We start from the raw sequence: 10630 nt of genomic DNA, 5'->3' as shown, positions 1-10630 counted from the left end.
TACAGATATGTGAAAAGATGCGTGGATTAGTGGTAGGACAGGGCAACAGGCAGGGAGGTGGATGGGAGACAGCGGCATCAGGTGGACATCTTGATGGGAGGAAATGGACTGATCATGGGTAAACATGCGGATGGGTAGCAGACAGGGCTTCTGCTTAGCGCAGCAACCCAGGCTGCTAGCAGATAGTAATCCAATATAAATCTTAATAGTCAGGGAGATTAGTCAGCTGAGTCCAAAACCAGATTCTGGTCAAGTCCTTTTAAAGCATTCCATTTCATCTACTCTGGCACCTCTAAAAGTTAAGAATTGCCTCACTGGGTCCAAGTGGCTCTGACTGATTTTTCCCATCTAGCTCTCTCTGAATCTTTGGTGTGGATCAACAGCTCATGAGAAAAAAAATGAGCAAGGGCATTGCATGCCTTACTGGTAATCAATTATCCAAAGGCTTTAAACTGGAGATACAAAATGGTGGCAGCTTTTCCCAGGGCTACCCAATGAAGCAATGACAATCTGTGAGAACAGAATGAAAACACAAACTGAAAGAAGGAGTTTGTGAACATGCTTAGGGATTTTCCCACCGCTCTCTAGGGTCTGCTGTTAGAAAACAAAATTGAAATTCTATGCCTTTCTCTTGCTCAGAATTAAAAACCGTCTACTGAAGACTTTCTTACTTCAAAACCCAGTCAGGTGCTTTCTACTATCAAGGAAGGTGCCTGAAGAATAAATTGCTCCTATCAGAAAGAAAGCATTTTAGTTCTGCCACAAGCAGTGAGATCTGTGTTTGTAAGTCTCTCCAAAGGCAACTCCATTTTTGCTGCTCTCCTCTCATTTTCTTTTGATGCATAAAACCTGTAGACTGGAGCGCTGTGATTGCATTCTGCTATGGAGCAGTGTAATTGTAAATATTCATTGGAATTCAAGCTAGCTTTCCCAGGTCTCTCCTAGGGCTGTACAGCTATGCAAACAGCAGCAGCGCCGCATTAGCTCACAGCCCGCAGGCCACCTATTTCCCCACAGCCCCTAGGACCCTTTCTGTAGAGCGAGCACATGCAGTGAAACTGGCCCTTAAACACCATTTCAATCTACCATTTCACTTGTTTTTCCTTTTTTCCCCATGACTGCTGATCCTCAGTAATTCTGTCTGTCAGTCCCAAATATGCATTAAAAAGAGAATCATGTCCTTGACTAAAAGCCCAAATTCTGAATGCTCTTGCTGTGTATGTGCTCAATCTATTCAGGAGATTAAACAGATTCCAGCCATTCCATGAACACACACACAGACACACACACACACACAGAGGAATATACATATGCAGCAACTCTACATGAAAAACTAGGATAGTTACCTACTCTAAAGTACAAGAGCATTATTCCTCTTGAGCAATAATGCTGTGAGCTAGCAAAGCATTTAGTTATACTATCTTTTTTCAAACTTGAAAACTGCAGGAATAAAAAATTAATTAATATAGGATTGGGGATACCATATTAATTATGATCACCCTACAATAAAGAGTTACTTACATATTTAAAACATAAAAATTAGGCCTGAAGGAACCTGTGTTTGACTATGCTTATTTAATCTCAGCATACTACCTGCAAGGCTGAAGTTGAAGGTCCAAGCCAGGCTCCCTGGACCACTCTTTGATATATCTTCTGAATGCTAGATGATTAGATTCCAACAGAATTCAGGGCACCTGCAATATTAACTTCAAAATAATCCAAGGAAGAAATCGATGCATAGAAAAATGACCTATAGAAACCAATTTATAGAGTTTCAAAAAAAGGGGAAAGAGATATGTTATTAATGTTGAAACATTTCAATGAAAAGTAAATCCAGATTGAAATTATTTGGGTCTGGCCAACATTTAGATTTAATGATGAAAGTGAAAAATTACTTTAAGTGACAAAAATATAGGAATGGTCAAAATTTCATATCTAAAAGGAAATTTATTTTAATTTGATTTAACCAGGTAAGTTCATGAGTAAAAGGTACTCTGCTAGGCATGGGGTGAGGGAGGGAATACAAAGATGAGTGATATATATGTCCTATGTCTGGAAGGGTTTAGAATTTAGCAGCACAAAGAAGATATATAGAAATAGCTACACTATAAAAAGGGGCAAAATACTGTGTTATCTCAGGGGATTATAAGCAACTTCTTAGGAGAGGTCAAAATCAACCAAACTCTGGAGCAGTGGAAGGATTCTGACCTATGGAACTGGGTGGAGGGAGAGGTCTCTGCAGAGAAGTGTTAGGGGTTGAACTGTGTCCCCCAGAAAGATATGCTGAAGTTCTAACCACCAGAATCTGTAAGTGTGTCTTAGCCACACTCTGTAAGTGCACTTATAAGACAATACCATGGCCAGAGTGGCTTATAAACATTAGAAATTCATTTCTCACAATTCTAGAGGCTGGAAGTCCAAGATCAGGATACCAGCATGATCAAGTTCTGGTGAGAGCATTCTTCTGATTTGCAGACTACCATCTTCTCATATCCTCACAAGTGGAAAGAGGTCAAGGAGCTCTCTAGGGTGTCTTTGATGAGGACACTAATTCCATCATGAGGGTTCTACTCTCATGATCTAATTACCTCCCCAAATCTCCACTTCCTAATACCATTGCACTGGGGGTTAGAATTTCAACCTAAAAATTTTGATGGGGACACAAACATTCAGTGCATACAGAGTGTGACCCCCTTTGGGAACTGAGTCTGCAGATGTATGTAATCAAGTTAAGATGAAGTCATACTGGATTAGAGCTGGTGTCCTTATTTAAAAAAAGGGAAATTTGGACACAGATATCCAGGAGAGAAGGCCATGACAAGATGGAGGTAGAGACTGGAGTGATGCATCCACAAGCCAAGGAGCACCTAGGGCTGCAGCAACACCAGAAGTTAGAAGAGGGAAGGAAGGGTTCTTCCCCTAGGGCCTTCAAAGAGAAGATGGCCCTGCTGACACCTTGATTTTGGACTTCTAGCCTCCAGAACTGGGCAAGGCTACCTTTCTGTTGCTTTAAACCACCCAATTTGTGGTGCTTTGTTATGGCAGCCTTAGGAAGCTAATGCAAGAGGGAAAAAGATGAGGCCCAAAGGTAGGAAGTGTGGGACTTATTCTGAAAGGTGAAGTTTGGATTGGCTGGAGAGCAGTATGTGTAAAGACCAATTATAGAGATTATGTCTGAGAAAAAAAAGGGTCCAGATGGTGGCATTTGGGGCTTTTATCTGTAGCATATAAAGCACTATTAGGAGAGAGAATAATGGAAGATTCAGGACGTGCTGGAAGAATAGACTGGAAGAAGTGGGAGCAGGTGGCAGGTTGCTGTGAAATCTGAGACAAGAGGTGACATGCTGGACAGTGGCAGTGCTCACAGAAAGAAAGTGATAGATTTGACAGGGGTGGAGGTAGAGTTGATAGAACCTGGACACTAATTAGGTAAAGAAGGCACAAAAATAATTTTTACTTTTGAGTCTGGAGATGGGAAACAGGAAACCCAGGGGGTAGAGTTGGTTTGGGAGAATATGTCGAGGAGAAAAGTCTAGTTTTTAGTAAATGTTTATGTCCAGCAGAATGCTGGAAATGTGGACCTGCAGTATGTGTCGGGTTAGAAATATAGATCTGGGAGCCAGCTGCACTGAGGACATAGTCAAGGGCCTGGAAATGGTTGCAATCACCACAAGAGTTGAGTGATCATCAATGGAAGAGTTGAACACTGGGGGAGCACCTCTATGTGACAGAAGGATGAGGCAAATGTAAATTTGAGTTCCAAGAGCGTAGCCAAGATCAATCCAAGTCAAGGCAGCCAAGGATGTGTTTTATGAAGGAGAGGGTGATCAATGACATAAAATGCTGCAGAGAGATAGAGGAGGACAAGGACTCAGGAGAAGTCATCAGATATAGGGATTAGAATGTCAATAGCAATTTAGGACAGGACAATTTCAAATTAATGGTATAAGAGGTCACTTTAAAAGGGTTTAGAAATGATTAAGAGTAAGAGAGGCTAATATTCATGGATTATTCTTTTGGCAGGTTTGGTAATGAAAAGAAGGAGAAAGATGAACTTTTTGTTGTTCTTGTCATTTTATGATAGGAAAATATTTAAGTATATTAATATGTAAAAAAGAAGAAACTAGAAATTTGGAAGACTTGTAAAAAACAAAACAGAATGGGATAACTGATGGAATAGGGCTCTGGAAGGAAGAAGGATGGATTTCGATTAAGGAGCAAATTAGTTTTGTAAAGCAGATGGGGCAGTTTCCTTTCTGGCACAGGCAAGGAAATAATAGGATGGGTTGTAAATCACTTGGATGTGGAAGGAGGAAGTTGAAGTTCATGTTGGAAAGTCTCATCTCAGTAAAGCAGAAAGCAGATCAACTTGGGAGAGAGATGTGTGGGTGAGTGGGCTGCAAGCTTGAGGGATGGGAAAGATGATATCTTCGGGGAATATGATTGAGAGTAAATAAAATAATTGCTAACAGACCTAATTGAGGTGGTAGCAATAGTGCTAACGGACATATTTAATTTTAATTGACAAGACATAACTTTCCACAATAAGGTCTACCAGCTTGGGAGAGGCGTGCAGGTGGAAAAGCAGATGATGAAGAGAGGCCAGTGTGGGTTATAGGCCTAATTTTCTCTTTAATTCAAATCCATCTCTCTTCCTTCCAGAGGAAGCTCAAAATACAAGGGATCCCAGGTCACAGTAAAGGCTAGATTAGAACAGGCATTTGAAAGTCTTCTTGCATGAATGTCTATTCCTTGTCCTTCAAAGTAGCCTAAAAGTAGTGAAAGAATAAATAATAAAGAAAAAATGTAGGTAAAGGATAAAAATCATGTTCTTTTCTTCCTTCTTTCTTTTAATTTATTCATTCAGCATATAAATAATTTGCTGAATGCCCCTCCATGCCATGTCATGGGAAAAGAAGGCTGGGCATCAGGTTTGTAAGATTAGGTTACTTACTCTTCAGTGTGTGAAATAACAAGAACAGTACACACTCAGCTTGCACTATCTTCCAGGAACTGCTATAAGTGCCTGTCCACATATTAACCATATTAACTGAGTACCATAACCTTCAAATGTAGGAACAATTATTTTGCCAGTGACGGTACTGAATTTCAGGGGAGTTAAGTGACTTGTCAAGGTCACATAGCTAGTTGCCAGCATAGCCGAAGTTTTAGTGAGTCTGGTTCCAGGGTCTGTTGTCTTAATCACTCTACTATATGAACTAAAAAGTTTTGAAATGGGTTATAAGTAGGATGATTACTTTTTTAAATTTTTTTTTTTTTTTTTTTTTTTGAGATGGAGTCTTGCTCTGTCACCCAGGCCAGAGTGCAATGGCATGATCTGGGCTCACTGCAACCTCTGTCTACTGGGTTCAAGCCATTCTCCTGCCTCAGCCTTCTGAGTAGCTGTGATTACAGGTGTGTGCCACCATACCTGGCTAATTTTTTGTATTTTTAGTAGAGACGTGATTTTGCAATGTTGGCCAGGCTGGTCTCGAACTCCTGACCTCAGGTGATCCACCCACCTTGGCCTCCCAAAGTGCTGGGGTTACAGGCATGAACCACCACGCCCAGCCAATGATTACATATTCTAATCATTCTGGGATGGTCCAGTTTATACCTGTTGTCCCAGCAAAACTATTCATTGTATGCTCTTTCAATAAAAATCCTGGAGGACAAATTACATGGTTACTTTAGTTATAAGAGAAACTGATCAACCACGGGGCTTTTCTTCAAACTCTTCAATGTTGGCTCATGTGATGTATAGAGACTAAGAACTGTAAGGCACTTAAGAAAAATAAATGAAATGGCTCTGCCTTTCTAGGACACACTACAAGACCCACAAGAGCCAGCTTCTTTGATTCCCTTGGTGAGATCACAGCCCCTTCCACAACCCTAGTGGCCCCCATACTACTAAGCACTTCAACCCTACTGGTTTTAATTAAAGGAGAAACACAGAAAGGCACATTCTCTAAGCTGCCACCAAATGAAGTTCTGCACACCTATTCTTTAAGCAGTGGTGGAAATTGAACATACAAAACCCTACAGCAAATCTGTCCACCCATCTCTCTCTTCCTCATCTCCTTTCCTTATCTCTACTCTCAGGCCAGCACTTCACTGTTCATGCCAAACGTCAGGCTCAATAACGATATGTCATATAGATGTACAGCCTCAGCCAAAATTGGTATTGGGCTAACGCCAGACCGTTTGCAGCAATTCTGGGTGCTTTGTGGCTGTTGGTAATGTCTTCATTTCCTGAACTCCTTCTCCTTATTGTTTTTAGGCTCCAGTGAGAAGCAGGGAAACTGGTACTAGCGACGTGGCTCTGGCACCCTACAAGAAAGTCTTGTGCTCTTGTTGTTGCCAAATTAGCTTCCTTGGAAGATTTAAAGATGTACACTCAACTCCCTATGGATGATTTAAAAAATGTATCACTTATGGTCACTGATGACAGGCACTTACACAACATTGGGATTTGTATTATACAACATTGGGATATTTTAAATGCTGCAACGTGCAAAAATGATGGTAAGCAGAAAACCAACTCAGCAAACTGAACAGAAGACATTCATCCAGGGCTTCAATATCCTGTCAAGTGACCACTGTTTTGTATGACTTTATTATTCTCTGAGGTTTTAATATGCTGTTCCACAGAATTCCCTTATTATTTCCTTGACTGCTTTTCTATTGTCTCCTGCCTGTCCTGGATCCTCTGTTTTTCCTTCCTCTGAATTCAGTCTTGCAGTGAGTTTATGCATTCATAGTGATTTCAACTACAATTTATATTACAAACAGTTCCAAATATACATCTGAGCTGCCTGAAGGGCATTTTACTCTTTCTCTTTTCCTTCCTTGGTAAGCTCGTCCTCTAATATGATTTCAGTAATGGCTAACATTTATCATGTCTCAGGCATGGAGTTAATGCTTGGAACCCTACAAGCAGGGGCGCTTACTATTATCATCTTTGTCCTCCAGACAAGGATCTAGTAAGTGGTAGAACTGACATTTGACCCCAGACAGATTTGCTTCAGAATCTGTGTTCTTAATTAACCACCACATTATGATGCCTCCTTACATTCAGACACTTGCTCTCTACCTCCTGACTAGACTATCCCAATAGCTCCTTAGTGCTCTATCTGGCACCAAGCAGAGCTCAATGTCATTTTTCATATGGAAGGTTTACCGTGTTTCCTAGTGATCACATTTAAAGTACTCTGTTGGACCTCCAAAGTTTTCCACTGACTTCTCTGTCACCCAAGCCCATCTAGACTGTGTATTCCTGTTAAGGATATTTGTGTGCCATGCAAAATGTGTTTCACACTTCCTTAGGGTACTTCCTCTACCTAAAACACTCTTCTTATCTACTCTATAGGAAACCTTTTACCTCTTGTTTTAGGATTTACCTGTTTTAGAAAACCTCCAAGTAACTATAAGTGTAAGGGTAAATGACATATAGTCAGTGATGTTGTCTCCGATTTCTTTCTATTTCCTACAGAGTCTAGTAATATTTGTCATCCATTGGATATGCAATAAAGATTGTTAATGTGCTGACATAACCATCGTAACCAAAACTAGAAAGAAACCCACACATGGCTGAGAGGCACAACTTAATAATTACTAGAGGCCAAAGTGTATGTTTTCACCTACAGTGGGGTAAGAGGAGGAACAGAGCTTCTGTATGGTTTCTAAGCCTGTTTGCTTTCAACTCCATTCCCCACTTTCCCCTGTTATGCTCTGTGTGGCTGGGATCTGATCCCCCAAAGCCTGCATTTCTAGGCTCACCAGTCAGTTAGCTTCCAGATAGGTTCAGGCAGTGGAAGGAGCTGAAGGGAGAATAGAGTTTGGGAGGGAGAAATTAGGCACATCTCTGCCTCCCACTCTGTTTTGGGATAGGGCTCCAGCCCCAGCTGTGTCTCCTCTGTAGCTCTAGCTCTCCCACACAGGCCTTCTTCCATGATTCCAGTTTCTATGAGATGACCCTGGCCTCTGGGCTCTGGTAACGCCACTTCCTCGCTTTGTCTCTTCAGCCTAGTGAGGGTAGTGGCTTCCTGCTATTGTTAACCTCACCATTCCCATTGGCTTCTCAGTGTCTCCCTGTAATTCCCTGCATTAAATTCCCTCAGTTGTAAATTTGTGAATTGCTCTGTTTTCCTGTGAAACCCTGAAAGAACAAGCAACCTTTTACTATTATTATTACTATTTTATTATTATCCCAATAGAATCATAGACAAACTTCCGCTAAAACAAAATCCCTGTCAAGCTATGATTACTTTCTGTCCTCCACCTGTCTGACTAGGAGGTGAGATCCAGCCACAAGTAGGAAGTTTACAGACAAAGAGACGAAGTTGACATGGCTATAACAATGGCATTAACCCTCTAAGAGGACTGACATAACATGTTTCAAACTTACAAATCTTCAACTCTTGAGGTTCTCCATTATAAAGACGCATTGAATAATAACATAAATACAATAGCTTTGTGAGTAGTAAGACTAAGAAAAATAAAAAGGAGAAATTATTTTGTAACTTCATAGGTAGATGAGACTAAGTCAACCTACAGATTCTGACCTTATCTTACTATTTTATTGGTTTATTTAAGGACACTAGTTTAATATTTAACGTCAAGTGAGTAGGTTCACATTACTAAAGGAAATGCTGTGGACACTTTTAGCTTCAACATAAATTCCAAGATAAAATCCGTCCCTAAAATGAGCCATAAATCCACCCTGTGCCAATCCAATTAGAACCATCTGGTGAGCAAACAGATAGACACCATCTGTGTTTGAGAGCATCTTAGCTCTGCCATTCACCCAGAGCATCCACCTGCCTGGTCCCCAACTCTTTTTTTTTTTTTTGGCTTCAACAAGAGAGATTTATTTCTTACAGTCTGGAGGCTGGGAAATCCAAGATTAAGGTGCCAGCAAGGTAGGTTTCATTCTGAGGCCTTTTTTTTTTTTTTTTTTTTTTTTACATTTTTAAAATTATCTTTAAGTTCTAGGGTACATGTGCACAATGTGCAGGTTTGTTACATATGTATACATGTGCCTTGTTGGTGTGCTGCACCCATTAACTCATCATTTACGTTAGGTATATCTCCTAATGCTATCCCTCTCCCATCCCCACACTCGACGACAGGCCCCAGTGTGTGATGTTCCCCACCCTGTGTCCAAGTGTTCTCACTGTTCAATTCCCACCTATGAGTGAGAACATGCGGTGTTTGGTTTTCTGTTCTCGCGATAGTTTGCTGAGAATGATGGTTTCCAGCTTCATCCATGTCCCTACAAAGGTCATGAACTCATCCTTTTTTATGGCTGCATAGTATTCCATGGTGTATATGTGCCACATTTTCTTAATCCAGTCTGTCACTGATGGACATTTGGGTGGGTTCCAAGTCTTTGCTATTGTGAATAGTGGCACAATAAACTTACATGTGCATGTCTTTATAGCAGCATGATTTATAATCCCTTGGGTATATCCCCAGTAATGGGATGGCTGGGTCAAATGGTATTTCTAGTTCTAGATCCTTGAGGATTCGCCACACTGTCTTCCACGATGGTTGAACTACTTTACAGTCCCACCAACAGTGTAAAAGTGTTCCTATTTCTCCACATCCTTTCCAGCACCTGTTGTTTCCTGACTTTTTAGTGATCGCCATTCTAACTGGTGTGAGATGGTATCTCATTGTGGTTTTGATTTGCATTTCTCTGATGGCGAGTCATGATGAGCGTTTTTTCATGTGTCTGTTGGCTGCATAAATGTCTCCTTTTGAGAAGTGCCTGTTCATATCCTTTGCCCACTTTTTGATTGGGTTGTTTTTTTCTTGTAAATTTGTTTGAGTTCTTTGTAAGTTCTGGATATTAGCCCTTTGTCAGATGAGTAGATTGCAAAAAATTTTCTCCCATTCTGTAGGTTGCCTGTTCACTCTGATGGTAGTTTCTTTTGCTGTGCAGAAGCTCTTTAGTTTAATTAGATCCCATTTGTCAATTTTGGCTTTTGTTGCCATTGCTTTTGGTGTTTTAGACATGAAGTCCTTGCCCATGCCTATGTCCTGAATGGTACTGCCTAGGTTTTCTTCTAGGGTTTTCATGGTTTTAGGTCTAACATTTAAGTCTCTAACCCATCTTGAATTAATTTTCGTATTAGGTGTAAGGAAGGGATCCAGTTTCAGCTTTCTATATACGGCTAGCCAGTTTTCCCAGTACCATTTATTAAATAGGGAATCCTTTTCCCATTTCTTGTTTTTGTCAGGTTTGTCAAAGATCAGATGGTTGTAGACGTGTGGTATTATTTCTGAGGGCTCTGTTCAGTTCCATTGGTCTATATCTCTGTTTTGGTACCATGCTGTTTTGGTTACTGTAGCCTTGTAGTAAGTATAGTTTGAAGTCAGGTAGCGTGATGCCTCCAGCTTTGTTCTTTTGGCTCAGGATTGTCTTGGCAATGAGGGCTCTTTTTTGGTTCCATATGAACTTTAAAGCATTTTTTTCCAATTCTGTGAAGAAAGTCATTGGTAGCTTAATAGGGATGGCATTGAATCTATAAATTACCTTGGGCAGTATGGCCATTTTCACGATATTGCTTCTTCCTATCCATGAGCATGGAATGTTCTTCCATTTGTTTGTGTCCTCTTCTATTTT

Source organism: Theropithecus gelada, chromosome 20 (assembly GCF_003255815.1).
Source record: "Theropithecus gelada isolate Dixy chromosome 20, Tgel_1.0, whole genome shotgun sequence".
Taxonomy (NCBI): Eukaryota; Metazoa; Chordata; class Mammalia; order Primates; family Cercopithecidae; genus Theropithecus; species Theropithecus gelada.
Note: the sequence above shows the minus strand (reverse complement) of the source record.